Source organism: Scyliorhinus torazame, chromosome 10 (assembly GCF_047496885.1).
Source record: "Scyliorhinus torazame isolate Kashiwa2021f chromosome 10, sScyTor2.1, whole genome shotgun sequence".
Classification (NCBI taxonomy): domain Eukaryota; kingdom Metazoa; phylum Chordata; class Chondrichthyes; order Carcharhiniformes; family Scyliorhinidae; genus Scyliorhinus; species Scyliorhinus torazame.
This window is the reverse complement of record NC_092716.1, coordinates 15,898,902-15,926,041: the sequence shown is the minus strand read 5'-3', so window position 1 is coordinate 15,926,041 and position 27,140 is coordinate 15,898,902.

Genomic DNA, 27,140 nt, shown 5'->3' with positions numbered 1-27,140 from the left:
TGGGTCGCTGTCTCACCAGCAGCAGCATCACATTCCTCACGCCCAAACCCTAATCCTAGCCAATGGTGACAAAGCAAAAATTAAGACGACTGGCAAATATCCAGGATTGGAGGAGGACCGAGGTTTCTGAGGTTTCTCGGCCTGGAGGAGGGTACAGAGATAGGGATGGGCAAGGCCATGGAGGGAATTGAAAACAACATCCTTTTACATTTGCTCATGAGAAAATTGTTGGTACAACATTCATAGCCCATTCTCTCCTTTATTGCATTACCTTCTCTTCATCTCGCCGCTGAGCACATTGTCTAATATCTATTTTTTTGATGACTAGGTGACAATGTCATTGCATCTTCCCCATTCTTCAGTTAGACATCAGGTAATATTAAGGAAAGTCTATGACCAGTTGTAACTTTAACTTCAGCGTGTACATTAATGTTCCCATTCTTAGCTATAATGAATTGCTTTACTACTTCATGGGTAGCAAGTATTAATTTTGGAACCTGCTGAGAGCTTCCAATTGTCTCAAGTTGCAATTTACCAGCACTTTCCCTCAAAGGCTTCTTATGATCACTTTGACAGGCTAAGAGGAAAGTAGTATGTTGAGTGTACATGAGTCTTGCTTTTGACTTGATGGTGATATTATGAGCCATCTGAATTCTCCTTAACTTTCCCAAATCCAGCGCTTGATTTGAACTTCTAATATTATGCCAAGTAAGTTAATCCCACTTCTCAAAAATGTAATGCCATGGATTATGTCATCACGATGAATCAAAACCTGGAATTATGTGCAAATATGTTGAGCTTCAAGTAACACATGTTTGTTTTTAGAAAAAAGACATACAAGACAAATGCGAATCCATATTCAGCAATTGTCTGAATTGTCTCCATGTGGACCTGGGGGACAATGGGATGTCACAACCATTTCCAGACATTTCAAAGGAAGAAGAAACTGATTGTAATCTCTGCGGAGATAATGGAAGCTGGATATCATCTCAACAGGAATTGTAAATTATGCCCGAGAACTATTTTATGGATTCTCCCCTTTTAGGAATACACAGTAGATTGGCATGAAAAACAACTGCAAACCGGGTCAGTGTGGACTAGTGCTAGGTATGTCAGAGCATGTGACAAGGAAACGAGGAAGGATAGCAGACTCACCTCTGCTGCTTTGGTAGACAAAAAAGCTCCCGCCTCTCTCTGCCAAGTCAGTAAAGCCACAATTGAAAAGAATGCAGGACAACTACTCTCAGTTAAACTGCAGAACCTTGGCGTCTCGAAACCAACTGTTCAACTGCTGAAGTCAGCGCTACTGGAATGATGAATCTAAAACAGACGCAATGTTTCACCATCTACTCCTCATGGATGTGCCAAAGATTGACTCATTTTTATTTTTGATTCACTTCTCGTTTCTAGTCTGTTTGTATGTCTCATATATTTTATAGTTTTTTTCACGCGCATTAGTAATTAACAAACTCCATCTTTCTTTAACTCAAGAAAACTTGGTTAAATTGGTTCCTTTCACAACATAAATTCATTTGGATTGGGAAAAGATATATGAAACGGAAGAGATCCTTTTTTGAATTAATCTTGTTGCGAACAACCCGGTGGAGTGGCGTGGGGCGTGGGGGAGGGGGGGGGGGTGAATAAAGGAAGGGAGCCAGTTCATTCCTTCTCACCCTGGAGCATAGAAATTGCACTGCTGCCTTACAGTGCCAGGGACCCAAGTTCGATTCTGGCATTGGGTGTCTGTCTGTGCGGAGTCTGCACGTTCACACCGTGTCTGCGTAGGTTTCCTCCCACAGTCCAAGGATGTGGGGGTTAGGTGGATTGGCTGTGATAAAAAAGCCCCGCAATGTGCAGGGATGTACAGGTTAGGTGGGGTTAGGGCGGGGGAGTGGGCTTATAGGGATATGGCTCTCTTTCAGAGGGTTAGTGGAGATCCGATGGCCTCCTTCTGCACTGTAGAGATTCTATGATTCCATATGAAACAATTTCCCCTCATTTGCCCTTGATTTGCTCCCATCCTTGCTGAATACCTCCGATTTGCTTAATGCCCACATTAGGTAGCAACAATTGCTCCGACTCGAACCACTAACATGAGTTAGCCAACCTCATTGCAAATACTCATACCTACTTGATGCTAAGTTGTTTTTGGTGTAACTGTCATAACAAATCAATTTCACTATTGCATGGCCTCCCAATGAAAGTATTGTCCAGAAATCTGATAAATATCTATTGTTGACTATTGCTCGTTCAAGATAATAATCTTTATTAGTGTCACAAGTAGGCTTACATTAACAATGCAACGACGTTACTGTGAAAATCCCCGAGTCGCCACACTCCGGCGCTTGTTCGGGTACACAGAGGGAGAATTCAGAATGTCCAAATTACCGAACAGCACGTCTTTCGGGACTGTGGGAGGAAACCGGAGCACCCGGAGGAAATCCACGCAGCCAAGGGGAGAACGTGCAGATTCCCCACAGACAGGGACCCAAGCTGGAAATCGAACCCGGGTCGCTGGTGCTGCAAAACAACAGTGCTAACTACTGTGCTCCCCTATGATATCCCTTGTTGACTGTTGCTTGTTCAAGATATAATATTGCTTGTTAACTGTTGCTAGTTCAAGATCTAATTGCTGGTTGAATTGCTGTTTAATGGACACTGTTCTGATCCGAAAATTGCGAGGCTGTACCCTATCAGGAACATTTGCGCAGGCAAAGCATTTTTTTCTCTGGAAAAGCAAACATTAATGGAAGGCCTGATGGAGCCTTTAAGATTATGGAAGAGTTTGATAGTCAGCTGTAGATAGTGCTGAGACCAAAACTAGGAGTCACAAATATAAATACAAGCAAAATACTGCAGACTGCTGGAAATATGAAATAAAAACAGAAAATGCTGGAGCAACTCACCAGGTCTGGTAGCATCTGTGGACTGAGCAACAGAGTTTACGTTTCGAATACAGAACCGTGGTAAGTGTCATATGGGCTCGAAATATTAACTGTGTTTCTCTGCACAGGGGCTGCCAGACCTGCTGAGTTTATCCAGCATTTTCTGTCACAAATGCAAAGAGAGTCACCAATAAATCCAATAGTAAATTCAATAGAAAATGTATTTAACTTGAGAGGGGCAAGATCTCAGGGTGGCACAGTGGTTAGCACTGCTGCCTCACAATACCAGGGACCCAGTTTTGGGTAACCGTCTGTGTGGAGTTTGCACCTCCTCCCCGTGTCTGCGTGGCTTCCCTCCGGGTGCCGGATCCGGTTTCCTCCCACAGTCCACAGATGTGCAGGTTCAGTGGATTGACCATTTTGAATTGCCCCTTGGCATCCAAGGGTGTGCAAGTTAGGCGGGGTGAGGCGGGGGAATGGGCCTAGGAGGGTGCTCTTCCGGAGGGTCGGCCGAATGCCTCCTTCTGCACTGCAGGAGTTCTATGGTTGCAGGGATAGGTGGGAGAGGGAGGTTCTATGTACAGAGGGTAAATGAAGATTAGAAGGGCCAAAGGCCACTGGAGAGACTCTTTGATTCTAGGGATTCCGTGATTCTATAACATGTGGAGCAGTTGGTGAAAATGGCACAGATGCATTTAAGAGGTTTCCAGTTAAGTACATGAAGGAAAAAGGAATTGAGGATGTGTTGATTGGGTGAACTGAAGTAGAGTGGGAGGAGTGTAATAATCATAAACGTCAGCACAGGCCAGCTGGGCTGAATGGCCTGTTCCTGTGCTGTACATTTAATGTAATTCAAATGTGTGTGTGTATATATAGGACATGTTCTCGAATTGAAATGTTGGCAATGCCTTTCCAACACAGCGATCTATTTACAGGTTGAGATTGTGAATGGTTTGATCTCTGGGGTCTAGAGACTTGTGATCTCACCCTTGCACAGCAAACCACATCAGTGATAGCAGTCATAAACCATTACTGTCAAACGTTGACAGTGTGTGTACCTTTCAATACAATTGCTGTGTACCCTGGGATATAAAGAGGAGCAGACATGACTTGACATTAAAAAAAAAACCACACAACTTGCTGATCTTACCGAGAGTATTTTCTCGTGTGCTGTTGGAGCGTAGCATTTTTAGAAATAAGCTCCATTATTCTACGGATGCGCTGCTAAGTCCCCCCCACTAGGTGCCAGATCCGACAGAGTTGCTTCAGCTTCGTTCAATCTTCATGTACTTCAGTAGAGCGAGGTTAGGTCATGTCCTATTGCACATATGCCAACCTAGACTGTCTCTGGTGTTTGTTACTTGTCTAATGTAATAATAATAATTGCTTATTGTCACAAGTTGGTTTCAATGAAGTTACTGTGAAAAGCCCCGAGTTGCCACATTCCGGCGCCTGTTCGGCATCAGTATAATGCGTGACCACGGGAGAGATTTTGAGCCCGTAGTAGCCATCCGCGGGATCATGTCGCAGATGAGGAACGGCGCGCGAATCGGGAAACGCCCCTCGCTGAAGAAGGGTCACACGGACGCGAAACGTTAAGTCTGCTTCTGCCTACACAGACGCTGGCAGACCTGCTGAGCATATCCAGTATTTCCTGTGTCTCTTTCAGATTTCCAGCATGCGGAGTATTTTGCTTTTAAGTTCTTTGAGTTGTTCAGAGGTTACAAAAGGTGCTGAAAAAAAAAGACACAACGGTTTCCTTTATTATTTTGAAGTGAGCTGCGTTTTGTCTGAAAGAATACTTGGTGCAGATATTGTGCTGCGTGAAGAGTCTTGAGATGGGTGGAACTGTTACTCACACACCAGATTTTATGTTGGAACATACTGAGTTATCATGCACTGGTACTTAATATAAATTAGTGGTCAGACAGCGGCAACTGTTTTCACTGATAGCTCTGTCACAGGGATTTTTGTTTGGGCCATGCAGGCAAAGGAGAAAACTATTAGAGTCTTTCCCTCTTTAGCTTTCACCACAGTGTTTCTGTAACATGATCACACTCCTGTGGAATAGAATCCATAGAACCCATAGAGTTCCTACAGTGCAGAAGGAGGCCATTCAGCCCAACGAGTCTTCACCGACCCTCTGAAAGGGGATTCTACCTCGGGCCACTCCCCCACCATTTCCCCATAAACCTGCACATTGATCATGGCCAATTCACCTAACCTGCACATCTTTGGACACAAAGGAGCAATTTAGCATGGCCAATCCACCTAACCCACACATCTTTGGACTGTGGGAAGAAACCAGGGCACCTGGAGGAAACCAACCCAAACATGGGGAAAATGTGCAAACTCCCCACAGATAGTCACCCGAGGTCAGAATTGAACCTAGGTGCCTGGCACTGTGAGGCAGCAGTGCGAGTCATTGTGCGACGGTATACATTTTTTCTTATCCCTCTGGCAGGCAAGCTTTGGTAGCTTAAATCCATCGTCACCATGATTGTGGAACACGGGCAGCTCTCTGTTATCATCAAACCCTCCAAGTTCCTCTCCAAGTCACACACCAACCCAACAGCCATTCCTTCATCACTGCTAGGTCAAAATCCTAATTCTCTACCGACCAGCTCTTAGTCAAAGTAGAACTAGGCTATCAGCACATCCTTTAATCTCTTTCCTCTTGATGTAGTTACCTAGTCCCCTTAAATGCCTCTGTGTTAAATTTGGATCAGATTCTCCGTTCCCATCGATACGATCTTCATCATGGTCTGACCTGTTTAAACTCTGCTGCCTGACAGCTGAGGAGCAGAGGAGACAGTTCAGTGACGAATCAAGCCAGGAACACTTTTGCTTTCCTCACATCTATTCTCTCAGTCAGATGCTGATAAAATTGCTGCTCTTTGAAGTGTCAGAGCCTTTCTACAACGCCCACAACACTTCAAAAGGCTTGAAATCCCCCGAAAATCTGAGGAATGCATTCATTTGAATTTCACAGTGAAGTACATTTCACTTGCCTTTGATTGACAACGGAATGGGTTAAACACAGCTGCTAGGAGGTTTGTTTATTTATCTTCCCCTTCACGCTTGAATGCACCTGAAGGACCTGGCATGTATCCTAACCACAATGTTCATAAACATTCTTGTTTTGATTGGCATTTTAACAATGCTATGTGCTTCCTGCTGTTATAAAAGAGGAAGTGAAAGCACTTAGCTGCTTTGAAGTGGTCAGCAGCTGTCAATCAAAACAGGATTATATATAAACATTGCCGTGAGGATCAATGGTGGTACTTCAGATTACTCAGCCCCCAAGAGACATGGGGACCCTCCCTCTACAGCCTGGCACTGGCAGAGGGACACATGAGCAATGGGCTGACCCCCTTGACCCCACTCAGGGTCCATCACATTAGGCTAAGGTATCACTGCCTGGGTGTCAGTGTCATGGTGCCAGGGGCAGTGCATCATTGGCAATGCCACGGGGTGGGAACAGAAGGGGGGGGGCGAAGGTGGGGCCTAGGGAGGGGTGGCTGGAGGGGGGCCAAACAGGGACTGGAGGGGGTCTCACATCTCTGTATGGTGGTGTGAGGGGGGTGACACATTATTCCCATGGTGGGAGGGGGAGAATGGCCCTCCATGATGAGAGGTTGGTACTTCACTTGTCAGCAAGGGGGGGGTGGAAAATCAACATTTGCATTGTGGGTGGGGGGGAGGAGGGTCTGCTGGTGGATGCCGGGATCAGGCATTTTTTCAAAATGGCTGCCCGAGACCGAGAAGGGAAAGGAAACTGGCACAGTTGCCACTATGCATAAATTTGGGTCTGGGAATAGCAGCTGGGCAACATTCCTAGTGCCAGTCCTGATTCTCCGCTGGTGGGAGCACTTAGATTGCGAGTGGAGAATAGCTGCGTTTAATCGCGATCTTTAACATGCAGCCGCGAAGGCGGATGGGGCCCTGGTTGAACATCTTATCCAAACTGAATTAGCTAAACAGACATCATTTTCTGAAGTACTCTAGGGAGGTACACGGACATTCATTCTTCAAAGGTATTCTTTCTGCGAAACATGTCTTTTAAAAGCTAAACACATTTTTTTTAAAAAGGGAGAGCATTGTGTTCTCTGGTACTGACAGACTTCTTTGATCAGGACAGAAATCATTTTTGAAAAGCTGAGCACTGCCACAATTGCCAATAAAAACTTGCAATGGGTCATTTCAGTATTAGCAGACTCAGATACAGAGAATGGGACATTCACAGTTCTGGGCCATGATTTAGTGGCCTCGTCGCGCCCGACTTGGTGTCGAGATGAGGCCGTTGAATCTCGTGAGAGGCCTCTCATGAGATTTGCAATGCTCGAAATGCCTCGCGGGATTTCATTAAAGTCGGGGTCTGGTTCTCATTAGGCTCGTTTAAATATGCGTTTACGGGATTCTCCCAGCAGGACCTGACAGCTGTGCCTAGGAGAGCTCATCAGGGCACTGTTCAGTCCTGGTTTCCACAAATGTGGACCAGTTGTATTGGCACCTGGGTGGGCTTCCCAAGCTATGAAGAGCCCCGAGTGATCGGACAGAGGGAAGGGTGGCACCTTGGCAGTCTCCCTGGCACCCGGGCAACTTGGCATTTCCAACTTGGCACTCTGGAAGTGCCACAGGTGACAGGTTGGCAATTCCAGGTTTGGGGTTTGAGGGGCCTTGCCAGGTAGTGGGGGGGGGGGGGGGGTGAAGGGATGTTTCCAAGGGCCTCACAAGGTTGTCGGTGGCTAAAAGGGTTGGGGGGGGGAGAGATGGGGGCAGCGAGACAAATTGGTCCATGATCTGCGAGGTGATGTGTTGGGTGTTCTGATCCGTGGAACACATATAGGTCACCAACACTTGAAATAGTGCAACACTATTTTATTGAATCATTAACTGTTTAACATACTCACACTGTGGGTTAACACGATACAAGCTTAAACTAAAGACCTTTGCCTTGTCCTAACCAGTCGATGCACTCAGCACATGGTGAATGTCTGTGTTACAGGCTGTGAGCTCTGTCCTCCTAGCTAGCTGCAACTCGAATGAGCGGGAACTCTGATGCCCGCTGTCTTTATAGTGCGTGTGCTCTAACTGGTGATTGGCTGCGGTGTTGTGTGTGTTGATTGGTCCCACTGTGTGTCCATCGGTGTGTGTCTGCACCATGATATACTGGTGTATATTATGACACGAGGAACCTTTCCCGCTGGGCTGGCCAGCAGGAAATGATTCAAGTACGGCATCAGCAGAGAGAATCTCCCCAAGGCCAAAGAAACGGCAAACTGCCGTCGAATAGCCAGATGTTTCTCGGCAATGCAATATGCCCAAACCTTTTCTGTTAAATTGCTCCCTTGGTCTCCATATTGGAGAAAGGATATAGGGGGAATGAAAATAACAAAGAAAGACTGGATCGACTGGGGTTTCCTCCAAAAATGACCGAGGCGTGACCTAATCAGATCTTTAAGATTATGAAAGGTTTTGATAGTGGGCTGGATTCTGCGAAATTCGGCGCAAAACGGCCACCGATCCTCCGTTTGGCTGGGGGCTAGCATGCCGGCAGCATAAAGCCCCGGCTCTAGCTGCCAATATGGCCCGGAGAATTGCCGGGTCCGTGGCCGCGCATGCGTACGACCGTGCGACATTGCGCCGACCGCTCGTGGATCCGGCCTGCAAAATAGTGCACCCCCTTTGGCCGGCGTGCGAGTCCCGGACCACCACCCCAACAGTGCCCCCCAGCCCCTGATGAAGTCCCCCCTGCCTGCGGATCCGCCCTGCCCCGACTGTGGCGGTGCTGGACTGAGTCCGCAGCGGCCACGCCGACTTCCCGACGGATGAGATCATGAGAGACCCACGCCGTTGGGAACTCAGCCGGTCGGGGCGGAGCTTCGGGGGGGTGGTCCTCAGGCAATGTCCTGAGGCAGTCAGTACGGCGCATGGCATACTCTCCGATTACGCCGCTTTGGAGGGGGCGAAGGATCGCGGAAGAGGCACCGCCCCCCCCATTTGGTTGTGAATGGGGATCCACCGGCCGTTCACCGAACCCGATTTCGGCGTCGCCGCCCGGAGAATCTAGCCCACGGTGTTTTCACAGAAGGGAAGTCCAGAAATAAGGGCCATAAACTTGAGATAGTCACAAAAAAAATCCCAAAGAAATTCGGAGAGGAGCGAGAATATAGAACTCACTACTACAGGATGCAGTTGAGTTGACGAACACAAAAGCGTCTAAAGCATTTAAACACATACGGAGCAACGGTATTGAAGGTTATGCTGACAGGCTCGATGAAGAGGGCTCATGTGGAGCAAAAAATATTGGCATGAATCACTTAGCCCCTTGGGGTCTCTCGTCTACACCAAGCCCTGCATTGTGACAAAGACTGACAAGGGTCGGACAACCTGCCTCCTTGCTCTCTGTAATATCTGCTGTTGTCCACCAGGAGGCAAAGGAGCAGCACTCACCTGATGGGGGTCTTATTCCTCCCCCCACCCTTGGAATTTTGTGATGAGACATTAGGGTATGAGCCCACCATGGCTTCGTCTGAAATCCCTTTTCATTGCTTTGACAGCCCGAATGGAAACTTTTTAAAGCTTCATTTTCAAACTGTTTCATTCTGGTGAACTCTCCGGCGAGCGAACTGTTAAGCGCACGGTATCGCTGTCATTCAGACAACATTGGCTTTCATTTGTACAGCGCCTTTAATGTCACGAAAGAAACCAAGACATTTCACAGGAGTGTTAGCAAAAAACATTTAACACCGATCCCCACACAGAGATATTAGGACGGGTGAGAAAAACCCTGGTCAAGCAGGTAGGGTTCAGGGATGCCTATAGGGGAAAGCAAAAGGCGGAAAGGTTTAGGAAGAAAATTCCTGAGCTTAGGAGTCAGACAGCTGAAGGCATGGCTGCCAATGGCGGACCAATTAACATCAAGGTGGCACGAGAGACCAGAGTGGGAGCAGCGCACAGATGTCAGGGAGGGGCGGGAGAGATCAAGGCCAATTTACCTGTGATCCAGGTCCTGCTGTGAATCTGGATGGGGTGCCTTCCCCAACAGCAAGAGGAGCTGTTTTCATCCCGTTTTACGTTTACTGGGGCCACCTTCAGCCACGGGCTGTTGTTTTGCCAGACGTTGAACCAGAATCATTGCTGCCGCATCTAACCTACAGAGAGAGAGACCCTTGTGCTGTTTATTAGCACACAGAGACACTTGCTGCATATAGAACAGGTCTGTCTGACATCAAAAACCCTTTGTTAAAAATTCTTGTTTGCCAAAAGCAGTTATTTCGGTTTCTAATGAAAATAACACCGCTTTCATTTTTCATGTGTCGCTTTGAGCAAGTCTTTAGTGATTACATTCAATGTGAACACAGTTTTTTTTGGAAGTTTATTTAATAGAATGTTGTTAAAAAGCTGATGCATCAATGTCTGACTATCACCCCTGGGTATGCACGGCGATGCTTATTAATAGCAAACTCAGAAACAATGCGATGTTTGATAGAGGCAGGGAATATTTAATTATATTTCTCTTGATTTTCATTTCACTCTCGGCTTCTCGCACTGTTCTCTGGGTCAAGGATCCTCCCTTGTGTGATTGCGGGGCCCCCTACAGTGTGATGGGGTCTGTTGGAGCCTGTTGGACATGCCATGAGGGTATTCTCCTGTACACACTGCAGTCCGACGGCTGCAGAGAATCAAGCTGTCAATGGTAGGCGAATGAGGCATTTCAGGCTAATTATCTGGCGCTCACACATCAACAATTATGAAATGAAATGAAAATCGCTTATTGTCACAAGTAGGCTTCAAATGAAGTTACTGTGAAAAGCCCCTAGTCGCCACATTCCGGCGCCTGTTCAGGGAGGCTGTTACGGGAATTGAACCGTGCTGCTGGCCTGCCTTGGTCTGCTTTCAAAGCCAGCGGTTTAGCCCTGTGCTAAACAGCCGAAGTCTTTCATGTGGAAAACAACTGTTATTGGACAAATCTTTGACTGATTCATCAACAAAAGCATGGTCAAAGAGGTAGGTGTCAAGGTGTGATTTGAAGGAGGAGCAAAGGGTTAAAAAGCAGAGAGGTAATTCCAGAGTTTAGGAGATAAAATCACGGACACCAATCATGGAGCAATGAAATTCAGGGATGCCGAAGAGGACAGGTGTACAAACTCTTTCAGAAAAACAAGATGGCCTCATCTTTCAAGCTTGGTTGAGAGCCCAGAGGCATAAAAGGATTATTCAACAGAGGTCAGTTTGACAACTGCAGAGAGCTGCTGGCTATGCTTGATTGACATCTTGAAGTGGTCATAATGAAATATTCTTTTTGTGATCTCTTTTGTCAATGTCTCAATGTTTATTTGCACAGAATAAAGGATTGTGAGGTTTTAACGCATCTGTGATCGATACTTTAACGATCTGCTATTTTAACACTTTAATAAAGTTGTAGGAAACAGTGGAGGTGATTCTCCGGGGCTCTTAGCCTTAGCCGGGATTCCCGCTGGTCCGTTGAATCGGGCAAAAGTCCCAAAATGGGATTCTCGCCAGGTGTCAAACCTACCCCGGCACGCTGCCCCGGCATGCATTTCAATCTCATTAGCAAGATATTCCGGATATTCACCATCCCATCAATCCTCCCAGCTGGCAGTTCCGCATACGCCAACCAGTATTGTCCTTAAAAGCAGGGCTAGATGCCATGGCCTACAAGAGGTAGCAAGGGGGTGAGTACCTCGCCATATTTACCTCCAGGGTGGGTCGGCATGTGCAGCAGTAGTTAACACTTGAGCTGCGGCGCTGAGAACCCGGGTTCGAATCCTGGCCCTGGGTCACTGTCCGTGTGGAGTTTGCTAATTCTTCCCATGTCTGCATGGGTTTGACCCCCACAACCCAAAGATGTGCAGGTTAGGTGGACTGACCACGCTAAATTGCCCCTTAATTGGAAAAAACGTAATTGGGTACTCTAAATTTATAAAGAAATATATATTTACATCCAGGGTCCCGAGGAAGGTCCTTCAAGGGAAGTGGAGGTCATGGGAGGCGTCGGTTGGGCTGGACGGGCTTATGTTGTGGGTCTTTCCCGGGATGGAAGTCATGTAGCAGGCCTTCCCTCTGTAGCCTTGAAAACCTTTAAACTCTCTCCCAACATGCCAATATCAATGATCTGTCAGATAAAGGTAAATGTCTTCCTTTTGATTTGTTGGAAACCTTTGAAATGTTTTTTTTGCATTCAGTTTCATTCCCCTTTACCTTTTTGAGTCCCTGTGCTTGCTGAGGAGGCTGAAAGCTTTGAACTGCATTGCTTACATTCAAATTCATGCTCCATAACCTTTACAAGCCTCTTGATTGAAACGTCCAGGAAATTTCAAAGGCGGGGTTAGCTTTGTTTGGTTTTATGGTCTTTTGTGGTCCATTAACTCTAAAGTGCTTCCTCTTTTGAGCAGGTGTTTTTTCCAACTGCAGTTTATAAAAAAAAAAAGAGGCTAGAAAGAGCATGTGATGTTTCTCACCGTCGTTTGTTCATACACGTTTTCTTTGTTCAGAAGTGACTCCTCATTTAAGCAGGTGTTCTGACTGGTCCCATTTTTAACATTTTCTTTGCAAACCTTGCTTTCTAATATCATTTTTTTTAGCATTGGATTTCTTTACTTGCCCATAAAGCTTCTTATTAAAGAGATAAGCTTTATATTACTACTTTTCATCTCTCTGTTTTTCTTTGAACTCTTCCAAGCTTCCTAAAATGCCTGATATCTTTACAAGTCCATCTACAAGTTTGCTGACGATGCGACCATAGTGGGCCTGATCTCGACTAACGACGAGTCAGAATGCAGGAGGGAATTAGAGAACCTAGTGGAGTGGTGCAGCGACAACAACCTCTCCCTCAATGCCAGCAAAACTTAAGAGCTAGTCATTGACTTCAGGAAGCAAAGTACTGTACGTACCCATGTCAGCATCAATGGGGCCGAGGTGGAGATGGTTAGCAGTTTCAAATTCCTAGGGGTACACATCTCCAAAAATATGTCCTGGTCCGCCCACGTCGACGCTACCACCAAGAAAGCGCAACAGCGCCTATACTTCCTCAGGAAACGAAGGAAATTCGGCATGTCCACATTAATCCTGACTGACTCCATCTACACCTCCCGCTGCCTGGGGAAAGTGGCAGCATAATCAAAGACCCCTCCTACCCGGCTTACTCACTCTTCCAACTTCTTCCGTCGTGCAGGAGATACAAAAGTCTGAGAACACGCACGAACAGACTCAAAAAAACATTAACACTTACCAACTTTTACAGATGCACCACAGAAAGCATCCTATATGGCTGCATCACAGCCTGGTATGGCAACTGCTCGGTCCAGGACCACAAGAACCTTCAGAGAGCCGTGAACACAGCCCAGCCCATCACACGAACCTGCCTCCCATCCATTGACTCCATCTACACCTCCACTGCCTGGGGAAAGCGGACAGCATAAACAAAGACCCCTCCCACCTGGCTTACTCACTCTTCCAGCTACTTCCATCGGGCAGGAGATACAAAAGTCTGAGAACACGCACGGACAGACTCAAAAACAGCTTCTTCCCCCCTGTTACCAGAGTCCTAAACGACCCTCTTATGCACTGACCTCATTAACACTACACTCTTGTATGCTTCGCCCGATGCTGGTGTTTATGCAGTTACATTGTATACCTTGTGTTGCTCTATTATGTATTTTCTTTTATTTCATTTTCTTTTCATTTCCTTAATGATTGGTTGAGCTGCTCGCAGAAAAATACTTTTCACTGTACCTCGGTACACGTAACAATAAACAAAACCAAATCCAATCCAAGGCATCAATCTTTTGCAGTGGCTTCACTGGGACCCTATTCTGAAAGGGCCTCATGCTTGGAGAGTTGTTACATCTCCACCCCACACAGGGATCAGCCACAGCTCAGGCGGGAAGGGTCCCCCAATAAGGACCCCCGATCAGAGTCTCTGGAAATCTCTGCAGGAGTGCCGCCAATCTGCCATCATTCACGTTGATGCTGCTGCAATTGGCCTGGGGGATTTGGGTCCTGAGAGGGGTGGGAGGAAGTGTGAAACTTGAAGCTTTCCAGCCCAGGGTGCTGGAAAGGGGCATGTCGCCCATGGAGGCAGGGCAGTCAGGGCTGGGGGGGCATTGTGCACTCCCATTTGTTCCTGTAATAATTTTCTAATTAAAAAAAAAAAAATCTTTATTGTCACAAGTCGGCTTCCATTAACACTGCAATGAAGTTACTGTGAAAATCCCCTCGTCGCCACATTCCGGCGACTGTTCGGGTACACAGAGGGAGAATTCAGAATGTCCAATTCACCTAACAAACACGTCTTTCAGGATTTGTGGGAGGAAACCTCTGAACTACGCAGCACAGTGGCACAGTAGTTAGCACTGTTGCCTCACACCACCAGAGACCCCAGTTCAATTCTGACCTTGGGTCACTGCCTGTGTGGAATTTGCATGTTCTCCCTGTGTCTGTGTGGATTTCTTTCAGGTGCTCCAGTTTCCTCCCACAGCCCAAAGATTTGCAGGTTAAGCAGATTGGCCACGCTTAAATTGTCCTTTCGTATCCAAAGAATGTGTAGGTTAAGCTATGAGGCTGTGGGGATGAGTGGGGGAGTGGGCCTAGGTAGAGTGGTCTGTCGGAGGGTTGATGCAGACTCGCTGGGCCAAATGTCCCCCTTCTGCACTGTTGGAGTTCTATGATTCACTTCATGCCTTCTGCCACTCTGCCACCCTTTACTCATAATCTCTATTTTCCTTCTTGAAGCCAGCTGATGTACCACTTATCCCCAACAACATATTGTCTGATCTTAATGATTAGTCTATCATGGGGCATCTTATCAAACGTCTTCTGAAAATCCAGATAAATTACATCTACGGCATCACCATTGTCTACTCCCTGTTGCGTTCTCAAAAATATTAATAAGGTTGGTCAAGCAAGATTTTCCCTTTTGAAATTTATACTGACTTATTGATCATATTTTTAATTTCCAGTTGTCTTAATATTGTCTCCTTCAGATGTGACCACACTTTATAATCTGGGATTATTCTATTTATAGCAGGGAGGGCTAAAGGGAGATTTTAAAAATTAGTTGGGGTTTTGATGAATGAGGAACTATGTCCACTGGCAGGAGGATGAGTAACCAGAGGAAACAGATTTGAGACACAAACTTACAAACATGTATCGGAACATACAAACTAATGTGTTACCCCCTGCACCATGAGCTTTTGTTTTCTGTATTAGCCTTTGACACCTTATCAAATGCCTTCTGAAAATGCAACACATCCACCTGTTCCCCTTTATCCACAACATGTTGATTCTTCAAGGAACTCCAAAAATTTGGTTACACATGAACTCTCTCCCACAAACAGCAGCTGAAGCTGGAACGGTTGTTAATTTTACATCTGAGATAGATAGACTTTTGTTATGCAATTATATTAAGGGATGTGAGCCAAAGGCAGGTATATTGGGCTGGATTCTCCAATTCTGCGGCTATCTTTAACCTGTCCCTACTCCACTCCGAGGTCCCCACCTGCTTCAAGAAGACCACCATCATACCGGGGCCAAAGAAGAACCAGGCAACATGCCTCACTGACTACCGTCCGGTGGCCCTGACTTCAGTCGTAATGAAGCGCTTTGAGAGGTTGATCATGAAGCGAATCACCTCCATACTCCCAGAACGCCTTGATCCACTGCAACTGGTCCACAGCAGATGCCATTTCCCTGGCCCTACACTCATCCCTAGAGCATCTCTACAACAAGGACTCCTACATCATGTGCGATGATCAATAAATTGCAAAGAATGAGGCTCCTGCACTCCTGCCTGCTGGGTCCCCTTGCCAGCCTCACTTGCAGTCACACCCTCATGTCCCTGATCACTGACCAAATCAGAAGACACTGAGCGAAGTGATGTGACTGCCTCCTGTTACAAAGCATCCAGATAACTTTCCTCACCGCTGATGTATCCCAGTGTCTGCAGCTCGGCCTCCAACACAACGACTCTGAGACAAATCTCCTCGAGCTGTAGATACTTACTGCAGACGTGTTTGCCTTGGATCACACTGGCATCCAGGAGCTCCTACATGCCGCAGCCGTGACACATCACCTATCCTGCCACCCTTAATGCGATTTAATTCACTACTTCATTATATTAATTCATTTGATTACTGCGGATTACAGAGAGTTGGTAAAATGGCCAGAGGACAAATTAGGAGTGTTTTTTTACACAAGGATTTGTTGTGATATGGACTACAGTGGAGGAAGCAGAATCAGCCTAACTTTCAAAAGAGAGTTGGATAAATACTGAAAAGTGTTCCGGTTTCTGGGGAAAAATCAGTGGAGTGGAGCTCATTGGATAGCTCCTTCATCAAGCCAGGTCGTGGTGGGCGAAAGGTTGATTCTACAACACCATGTGGTCCTCTGAAATGTACAAATCGAGATGGTAAAATAATAATTTATTTAATATTTGGGTAATTGAAAACAGACACACATCTAATTGATGTCCCTGTAATCCCGTGCACCTGTGATATTGCTACATCAGGTGCTTCAGTTTGTCTCCCAAATTTCTGCACATGCAGCTTCCATCAATTTAATCGCGGACAAATATAACTGCGGAGTTTGCTAATTAGATTGTTTTTTTGTTTGCGCCAGCCTGGTGTCCCTGGCTGTCAGATGTAATTATTTAATTGTCGGAGAGGTTAGCATTGAACAGAGGAGTCTTCTACTGACTGTGCTGTTTTTCCAGTAATTGAGACACCTGCACCTCGTGTAACAGGTTCGCTGTGGCGATGGGGAGAGGGCGCCTGGATCCGATTCAACCTCGAAGGGCACTTCAATTAACGGCTGCTTCCCCTTTCTGCTGAGCTGGCTGTTTGCATTAGGAATGCGACAGGCCCACTGGCTCAATGCTCACAGGTCCAGGTGGAGCTCAGGGCTGGAGATTGCCCCAGTGACCATCTGTAATATGCTGCACTTTGAGTATTACAGACCAAGAGTTCAGAATCATGTCCGATTGACATAACGGAGTGGGGCTGCACTTTACGCCTCCTGTCTCCCCCCCCCCCCCCCCCCCCCCCACCGTACCCCCTGAAAATGTAGAATATGATGTGATGATGCCAGGTTGTCAATACAAAGCCATCACACCAATTATGGAAGGGAGTGAGTGCCAAAATTGGAAACCTCCCCTCCATTTATAACCAACCAATTAACAAGCTATTGAGCTTGTTAAGAGCCAGTTGAATGCAATATTTTGTTGCCCGCTGCACTCTTTGGGTGTCGGATGAGTAAAAGATTTGGGAGTGCATTGCAGCAGGTCTAGCAAGGCGAGATGAGGGTGGAAGAAACGGCTTGGTATTGGGACCATGAATGTATGTGTCGAGTAAAGGGTTAATACCAGAAGCACATGATACTGATGGGAACATCACATGACCGAAAGACAGAGATGAAAGTAGCAGAAGTTCCAAAGTCATGCAGCGTTCCCAATCTGGATGTGGTAGCTGTAAATAACGGGTAATGGTTGTCACAAAATACAGAGGGATCTTGAGGTGCTTGTCCACAGATCCCTGAAGAAGGCAGCAGAACAGGTTAATGGTGTAGTTAAGAAGGCCTTTGAGACACTTGACTTTATCAGTTGTGGCATAGATTATAAGATCAGGGAGGTTATGTTGGAGCTGTACAGGACCTTGGTTAGGTCACAACTGGAGTACAGTGTTCAGTTCTGGTCACCGCACTATAGGAAGGATGTGATGACACTAGAAAGGGTGCAGAGAAGATTCATCAGGATGTTGCCATGAATGAAACATGTGAGCTTTGAAGAGAGTCTGTATAAGCTCTGGTTGTTTTCTTTGGCGCAGAGAAGGGTGAGAGGGGTGAGGTGTATACATTTATGAGGAGCATGGAGAGAGTAGATAGAAACCAGCTGTTCCTCTTAGTTGAAGAGCCAACAACAAGGGGGCATAATTTAAAGGTGAAAGGCAGGTGGTTTAGAGGGGATTTGAGGAAAGGGCTTTTCACCCAGAGGGTGGTGGGAATCTGGAATGCACTGCCTGGGAGTATAGTTGAGCCAGGAAACCTTCCAATCTTTAAAAAGTTGGATGAGCACTTGAAATGTCACAACATTCAAGGCTGTGGGCCAACAGCTGGGAAGTGGGAATTGTGTAGATCAGAGTACTTTTTTTTTGTTGGTGCAGGCTTGATGGGCCGAATGGCCTCTTCTGTGCTGTATGATTCTGCTGTCTTGAGCAGTTTACTTTGGGGTGGGGGTGCAGACAAGTCCCAGTCTAGACCCCACATGACTAAACATGGTGGCAAAGTGAGGAAAAGACCCAGAAAACTTCAAGGGGAAGCTACACTGTCTGGCAAGTCAAGAGATTCTTAAACGAAGGACAAACAAAAAAGAACAGATTCAAACTCACCAAGAAGTCCACGTCTCGTGGGTGCAGCAGATGTAAGTCAGGCATGGGACCCAGAGTTCGGACAGCAGTAAGCACAGACCCAAAGCAACATGCAACACCAGTGAAATAATAACAATTAACAGGTTCAATATAAGCATGGAGTCCACACTACTACTCTCAGAACCATTTGCAGTGTTGAAGGTTTGCACCGGGCTCAGAACTGGGACAACTGGGGAAATAGATTTGCCAGGTATAGAACCATTTTTGCACAAAAAATGATCAAAAAGGATTAGGATAGTACATTATCGCATGCAATTGGATCTATTGCTGCTGATGTGATAGTAAGGGAGATGATGAGATTTCAACTTTTTGCAAAGAAGCCCTGCAAATATTTAATGCATATTTTGGAGCGTGTAGCAATCTAATTATGGAAAGGGCAAATTTTGATAAGACAAAGCAAAGACCAGGCAAAAGCATGGGGTTTCTCATCAAGGACAAAGGCCTGACACGGAGCTGCAATTATGGAATCTTAAGGGGTGAATTGATGCCACACTCAGTCAAATGTTGCCTTGATATATGGCACTATCACTCACATCTCACTTACTGAGTTCAGGGGCTGGATTCTCCATTCCTGAGTTGACACCGGTGCAGAATTCGTGGACTTCCATGACAGCAAAACTGGCACCACACAGTTTGACATGCAAGCAGACCTGTGGTAGCTTCACCTGGTTCACCTCTCATTTTTCAGTATGCCTGGTATTGCCCTGGCATGCCCTCCTGCACTCTTCATTGTCTATGGTGAAATTGAAAAGATGCAGCAGCAAGGGGCTATCTCACCAATCACCGTGCCAGCCAAATGGTGGTCAGGAATGGTTATGATCCCAAAGTCAATGACTCCATAAACATTTGCATGGATTTAATGCATCTAAACAAATCAGTGGAACGTGAGATCCTCCCGAAGCATCAGTGGATGAGAGTCTTGCCAAGTTAGCCAAGAGTACTTTATTTTTCAAATTTGATTCAGGCAGTAGATTTTACCCTGCCTGCGAATTTTCCAGAGAATAACGTCTCACACTCGAGAAGGCATTGTTATGGGCCAGGGTTTAGAGAACCCCAAAGTGGAGTTCACCTGACCCACAACTTTTAACAAATTATGGTATGGGGCGCACATGGCCCACTCTACAGGTGTGGTACAACAGAAAAGGAAAAGTATTTTTTAAAGCAAAACAATGTTTATTCTATGAACTCAAGTTAACCTTTTTAAGACATACAGTGAACAGTTTAGCAACCATCAATTCAAATACAACCCCCAAAGAATACAACACTCAGTAATCCTTTAAGCTTTCCTTTTAACATCCATAAGACTTAAAACACTTTTTACCAGAAGCACATTAGGTTTACATTCGCTACTGAGAACATTTATAATTCTGAATTCACCAAATGATCAAGAGATAGTCTTTTGATGGCAGAGAGAACAGCAGTACACCTGCTTGGTCTGGCTTCAGCTCCAACACTGAAAACAAAACTAAAACACACCCTGCAGCAAACAGCCTAAAACGAAAGTTAAAAAGCTGGCAGACAGCCCAGCTCCACCCACACACTGACATCACTGATAAACACCCATTTCTTAAAGGTACATTTCTTAAGCACCCATTTCTTAAAGGTACTCTCACATGGCAGCATGGAAGGTGTAATATGCCATTTGGACGACATACTTATACATGACTCCATGAGCGAAGAAGATGATCGGAGGGTCAGAGCAGACAAGAGAGTCTTACAGGATGCAGACCAAGCATTGAATAAAATATGTGGGTTCTCCAAACGTGTGATCAAGTATCTCGGTCACACTATACAGGCCAGGGGAATCACAGTTGATCCACATAAAACAAACGTTATCAGAGAATTTCTGCAATCCAGGAACATAACTGAGCTTCAAAGATTCCTCGGGTTCTTCAATCAAGTGGACAAGATCTTATCAAATGTAACAGAGGTCAATGAGCCTTTCAGACAGCTGCAGAGGCAGGGTCAACGGTGCTGCTGGGATGTGGACCAGAAGAATGTTTTTGAAAAGATTAAACTATTATTGATCTCCTCTGAAATGTTGGCATGTTACGATGCAGAATCACTGACCAAAGTATCAGTAGATGCAACATCAGCGGGTCTGGGGGCATAACTATTTTGACTGCAGAGAAATGGCAAACAGAGACCAGTTTACTATTCCGCAATGCCACTATCAGAAACATAACACAGATATACCAAAACTGAAAAAGAAACATTGGCAGCAACGTGGGTGTACGCAGAATTCTCAGATTATGTCATGAGAAAGTGGTCCAAAATCAAAACAGGCCATCTGCCATGAGTCAGTCTTCTGAAAATGAAAGAAATTGTGAAGATACCAGCCCAGAATCCAGTGGTTCAGGTTAAGATTAATCAGATATGACTCCATTACAGGGTATGTGGAAAGTACAAGAAGTGCAGACACATTGTTATGAGTTCTTTTATAATGTCACGAAGAGTCCACACTGAGTTTGGAGAAATGATATTTACTTTATTTTACAACTCCTATTACTTACAGCTCCAGTAGCTCTCCACTGGGTCTTCACTAGTTGGTGTCTTACTGGGCGACTCTATTTATACATACTGACATGGGAGTGTCCCTTTAAGAAATGTTTTTGTCTTATCACATGGCTTCAGTGGTGTCATTGTGTGGGGGGGAGCTGAGCCGTGGCACTCTGAGTGTTTACTTTTGCTTTGAGTTTGGAGCTGGTTTGTGGCTCTGTCAGTTTTTACTTTTGCTTTGAGTTTTGGACTGGGTTTTAAACTGCACAGGTTGAAAGAAGTGGGGTGGGATTCTCCGACCCCCAGCGGGGCGGAGAATCGCCGGGGGTCAACGTGAATCACGCCGCCTGCCTCGGAGAATCGCGGGGACCGGCGCGACTCAATGGGCCCCGGGGCCACCCGACTTCTCCGGGCAGCGATGGGCTGAAGTCCCGCCCGTTTAACGAGGGTCCTGCCAGCGGTAATCAAGGTTAGTCCCTACCGGTGGGACCAAGCTCCATGGGCGGCCTCCGGGGTCCCCCGGGGGGTGATCTGGCCCCGGGGGCTGCCTCCACGGTGGCCTGGCCTGCGATCGGGGCCCACCGATCCGCGGGCAGGCCTGTGCCGTGGGGACACTCTATTCCTCCGCGTCAGCCTTGTACCGATCCGTGATGGCCGACGTGGAGATGACCCCCCCCTGCGCATGTGCGGGGATGACGGCAGAAGACGCTGGCGCTCCTGCACATGCGCCAGCTCGCGCCGGCCGGTGGAGGCCCTTTGCTGCCGGTTGGCATGGTGCCAAGCCCCTTCCCGCCAGTCAGCGTGGCGCAAACCACTCCGGCGGAGGATTCCACACCTTTGGGACTGCTCGACACCGGAGTGGTTCTCGCCATGGTTTGCGCCGTTTTTTCCTGTCCCGACGATTTGCGCAGAATTCCACCCGTGTTTCCAGACTACTTGATAACTTAAAAGAGATAATTGCTTTCTGGAAGGAATTGAAACCTGCTGTTTGAGAAAGGGAACAGAGTATCAATAACAGGTCTTATACCGGTAAGAATGCTGTGCGCTGGGCCACTCTATACAAAGGGGTTTTTGGTTTATGGGATCTTGTTATTGAATTGGAACAGTTAAAAGGTTAATTCATTAAGGGTTATACATAGATTACTGTAGCTGTGTGGGGGCTTTATGTTTGTAGTTGATAATAATTCTTACTGTGTCCGTTTATAAAAATGTTAACTAAATTTGTGGAATAAAGCTTGTTTTTTGATTAAAAGCGCCTCAGAACTCTGTTGAATAACACTGGAAAGGCAGGCTCTTGTGCTCATCATAACCAAAATCAATAAACAGGTAGATGTCAGGTGAACTCCATAGTACACTTTGGTGTTTTCTAAACCCTGGCCCATAACAAAAGCCAGACATTGTTAGAGGTTCCTGCCCCCTTACCGGGGTAGCTTGTATTCTGCAAGGTCCACGGGGTAGTTAATCATTCCCACCCCCTAAGCCCCCGTGGGGGTTATAACAGATACCATCAGAACAAACCAAACAAGAAGTTGAACATTTCATCAAGGAGGTCGAAGGATGTATAACCCTAATTGCTCTACACCTACCAGTTACTGCAAACAAAGGCACAGCAAATAAAACAGGCACAGCAGCAAGATGACCATTGTCTTCAGATAAGAGAATGTTCTCTTGGAGGATGACCAGTGTGTATCCCCAGTATTAGTAAAGTCACCAGAGGCTGCTTTCCCCTTTGACGGGGAGAGCGGACTGGTGGTGATTTAACCTGAGGATCACCACACCGCAGGCATGGTTGAGAAGTCATTGCCTTGATGAATAACTTCAGCCGGTACAGGAATTGAACCCGTGCCGTTGGCCTACGCTCTGCAGCACACATCAGCTGTTCAACCAACTGAGCTAAACCTGCAATATGCCAACACTTTGAACAGTGCATGCACCTCACAGTCAGTAACAATTTACTAGCCTTCAACGAAAGGCTAGTTACACTGAGAACTCTTCGGCCTGGTATCCCTCAGACTTTGTCAAGGTCGCCGAGGAGTAGCGAAAAGTTGTGCAAGTGCCCAGCAATCAGTCTGCCAGTCAGGCATTGCATATTCAGTGGAAGAAATGATTTCTAATTGTCTGACATGCTAGTGAGCAGCCAAGAGAATGAAGAACCACTATCACCATCCAATTTTTCCATCAAAGCTGTGGGAGCTCCACTCATTTGATCTCAAGGGGAAAGCATTCCTTCTTGTCGTTGATTGCTACTCAATGTGGATTGAAGTAAACAGATTGCTCAGCATCATTGGTGAAAGCAGTCACTGAAGAAATATTACACAACAAAGAGCGTTCCAGAAATTGTAGGGTCAGACGATGGGTTGCAATTTTGCTCATGAGTTGTTCCAAAATTTTGCAAAGGAACATGGATTCAGTCGTCTCATTAGCCTCAAGTGAATAGAGAAGTTGAGAGAGGTGTACGATCAATCGAAGATTTGCTGAAGAAGAATGAAGAGTTTACTCTACCTCCTCCGAGTTACCAAACCTCCCAATTGCAAAATGGTTGCTCACCATCTCGGTCGTCGATGGGAAGGGGTTTGAGAACCCGACTTCCATCTGTGTCGTAGAAAGTGAGACCCAATATCACCACAAACGATCATGAGAGGGTAAGTCAGCGGGAGGAAGAGCAGAGGAGCCAAACAGGCTCATAACTTCAACCCACAGACACAGAGCACATGGGTTAGCAGTCTTTCAGCCGGTGGAGAGAGTTTGGGCACAAGACCAACAGAAAGAAGGCACAACCATTGGAAGAACGTGAGATCATAGACAGACCAGGGGACAAATGTAGGGTAGCAAAAATCTGGAATTCCCCATCCAGAAAGGTGGGATCAATTGGAACTTTCAAGACTGAGATTGACATAATTCTGTCAGATCAGGATATCATGGGATATTGATTTGATTTGATTTATTATTGTCACATGTATTAGTATACAGAGAAAAGTATTGTTTCTTGCATGCCATACAGACAAAGCATACCGTACAGAGGGAAGGAAGGCGAGACTGCAAAATGTAAAGTAACAGTCATAGCTAGGGTGTAGAGAAAAGATCAACTTAATACGAGATAGGTTCATTCAAAAGTCTGATGGCAGCAGGGAAGAAGCTGTTCTTGAGTCGGTTGGTACGTGACCTCAAACTTTTGTACCTTTTTCCTGATGGAAGAAGGTGGAAGAGAGTATGGGGGCACTGTGGGCGGGCGGTCCGGGATGCGCGAGCAGCCGAAGGGAGGCACTACTTTTGCGGTCCAGGACCGCAGCTGCGTCTGCCAAGGAGGACAGCGCAGCCGCTGCAGGGTGAGGACATGAGGGTCCCAAGGAGGCGCCTGATGACGCCCCGCGTGTACCGCAACCGCATGTCATTTAAGGACCTTCCAGACCGGGCATGCAGACAGAGACTGCGGATGACCAGAGAGACAGTGCGACATATCTGCCAGATGTTACATAGATACATAGAAGATGGGGGCAGGAGGAGGCCATTTGGCCCTTCGAGCCTGTTCCGCCATTTATCATGACCATGGCTGATCATCCAACTCAATAGCCTAATCCTGCTTTCTCCCCATAGCCTTTGATCCCATTCTCCCCAAGTACTATATCCAGCCGCCTCTTGAATATATTCAAAGTTTTAGCAGCAACTACTGCCTGTGGTAATGAATTCCACAGGCTCACCACTCTTTGTGTGAAGAAATGTCTCCTTATCTCTGTCCGAAATGGTTTACCCTGAATCCTCAGGCTGTGACCCATGGTTCTTACACCTATCATTGGTGATGATCACCTATCATGATGGCATACCTGGCACCGCAGGGGTATGGAGGAATACACCTGCTCCCGGTGACCGCCAAGGTGACAGTCGCCCTCAACTTCTATGCGACGGGGTCGTTCCAGTCACTGAGTGGGGACCTATCCGGGATTTCACAGACATTGGCGCACAGGTGCATACGTGCCATCACTGATGCCCTGTGTGCCCAGGTGGAGCGGTACATCCAGTACCCTGTGGACCACACCCACGAGGATGCCCGGGCAGTGGGCTTCGCTGCCATCGCCGGGTCGGGTCCATGAGATGGAGGATGATGCCAACACGTTCTGCGATGAGCTCCGTGTTCCACATTGTTTGACAATGTCTAACTCATGCCCACAGTAGCACATTCCACCTGGGTGATCCCTGCATACGAGCTGGCCAGTCCATCACAAGGTCCTGTCAAATCACTGGGGTCGGGGTGCTGAGGACAGTCGGGGTGGGGGTGGGGGGTGGGGGGGTGTGCGTGTGGGGAGAGCACGGTCCACCCACGGGGCCTTCGCTCATCCCCCAACCCCCCACTCCCACTGGGTTGTTCCGGCAACTCCACTGAGGGGTTCACCGGCATTGGGCCCAAAACCTCCTCCTCTCTTGGGGTGCCCGATGGCCCCCGGGCTATTCCATGGGATAGGGTGCGAGCAGAGTCGTGCCCTGAGGCCCTCACGACACCTGGTGCTGCCAGTCCTGGAGGCCCGCTCAGGTATCGAGAAGGGTCTGCACGTTCGCGGCCATGGAGCACAGGGAGTGGGCCATCTCCATCTGGGACTGCACCACATCACACTGTGACTGTGCCACCACACCGAGGGTCTGTGCCACATCAGCCAGTGAGTGGGCCCCATCGCTCTGGGATTGGGCAATGTCCCTGTGCGTGCGGGCCACCTCCTCCTGAGTCTGCGCCAAACCGGCCTGTGCCTGGGCCATGTAGCCGACGCTCTCAGCCATGGCCTGCTGCGACAGGGTCATGCTGAGGAGCACCGCTGCGATGTCTTGGTGGCTCTGGCACATGGCTGCCTGTGAGAGGGCAGCCCTAACCTGGGCCTCGGCCCCCGCCTGCACAGAATACCCCAGGCCTTGCACACGCCGACACTGTAGTCCCCATTGCCTCCACCACGGATGCCACCCGTGCGGTTTCGGCCTGAGTGGCACGCATGACCGGCACCACCCCCTGCTCCTGCATGCGGATGGACTCCTACACCTGCGTCCACAGGTGCTGAACACCTGTCGTCATCCCCTCCCATTGTCCCTGGGGCCCTGCCTGCATCTCCACTGTGGATGTGACTGGATGTTCCAGGAACCTGGGACCGTCTGGGCGGCAGCTGGTTCCTGGGGCTGGCCTACCCTCTGACCGTCCGGCCCCTTGGCTGCTCCTTCCCCCACCTGCTGTATCGGATGCGATGTGTGGTGCACACCAGATAGTGTCCCAGGAGCCTCCTCACCAGTGTGCGCAACCGAGGTGACAGTCTCTGGGATGGTGGAGGGTGTTGGAGACAGCTAAGGGGCAGGGTGGGGGTTCGGCCTTCTCTTGGGGGTGGGTCCGGGTTACATGTGTGTGGGGGGTAGGGGCGTTGGTGCCAGTGGCACAGTGCTTCCTACTCAACCTGGCCCCCCTGAGGAGGTTGTGCAGTTTCTTCCTGCACTGTATGCCAGACCGCGTCTGCCACCTCCGCCCAGGCACAGCGAACAGCGGCTCCTGACAACCTTCGTGGCGGGCCAGGGTACAGGGTCATCCGCCTCTCCTCCACGGCATCCAGTAGGGTGTCCAGCTCAGCATTCCGGAACTGCGGCGCTGCTCTCTTTCCAGCTATCTTGTTGGCTGGGACTGCGTGTGTGGGGGGATGGATCATTTAAGTGCGGCTGCAGCGTATGTGTCTCATGAGCGGCAATCTCGGACCTGGCTAATCCAGCGGCGTTTCGCTTCAAAACGGTTGCATTTTACGTGTCAACGGTGCTAACCCCTTTCGAGTTGCTGAATCGCTGCACCTGTTGCCGTTTTTGGCGTCGTAAAAGTCCACAGTTTTCACGACGGCGTCAGCACTTAGTCTGAAAATCGGAGAACCCAGCCCTGGAAATGTGTTAAAAACACACCCACTCCTAAACACTTTTGCCCACACACCTATACTACACTGAGGAGTTCGAAATGACATTGCCAACTCTGAGGAACTTTCAGAAGAATTTGCTGATGTCACGCTTTGTAAAAGAATCTTCAATTTCCTTTCTTCCAGAAATCGAGCTTTCTGGGGTTTGCATTTGCTGTTGACCATTGAAGCCGGGATCACCAGAACACAGGAGAGGTGGGAATAATGAAGAGCTTAACAGTTGTTGAGCAATGTATGGTGACTGCTTAAAGAATTTAATTTGATTCAATTCAATTTCACTTCAATGTCCGCACGGAAATTCATTTTGGATACATTGCTCGTTCATTAAAAAAAATACTTATAAATGGATAATGCCAATAAAAGAGAGAAAGTTGCCCTATCGCAGAGAT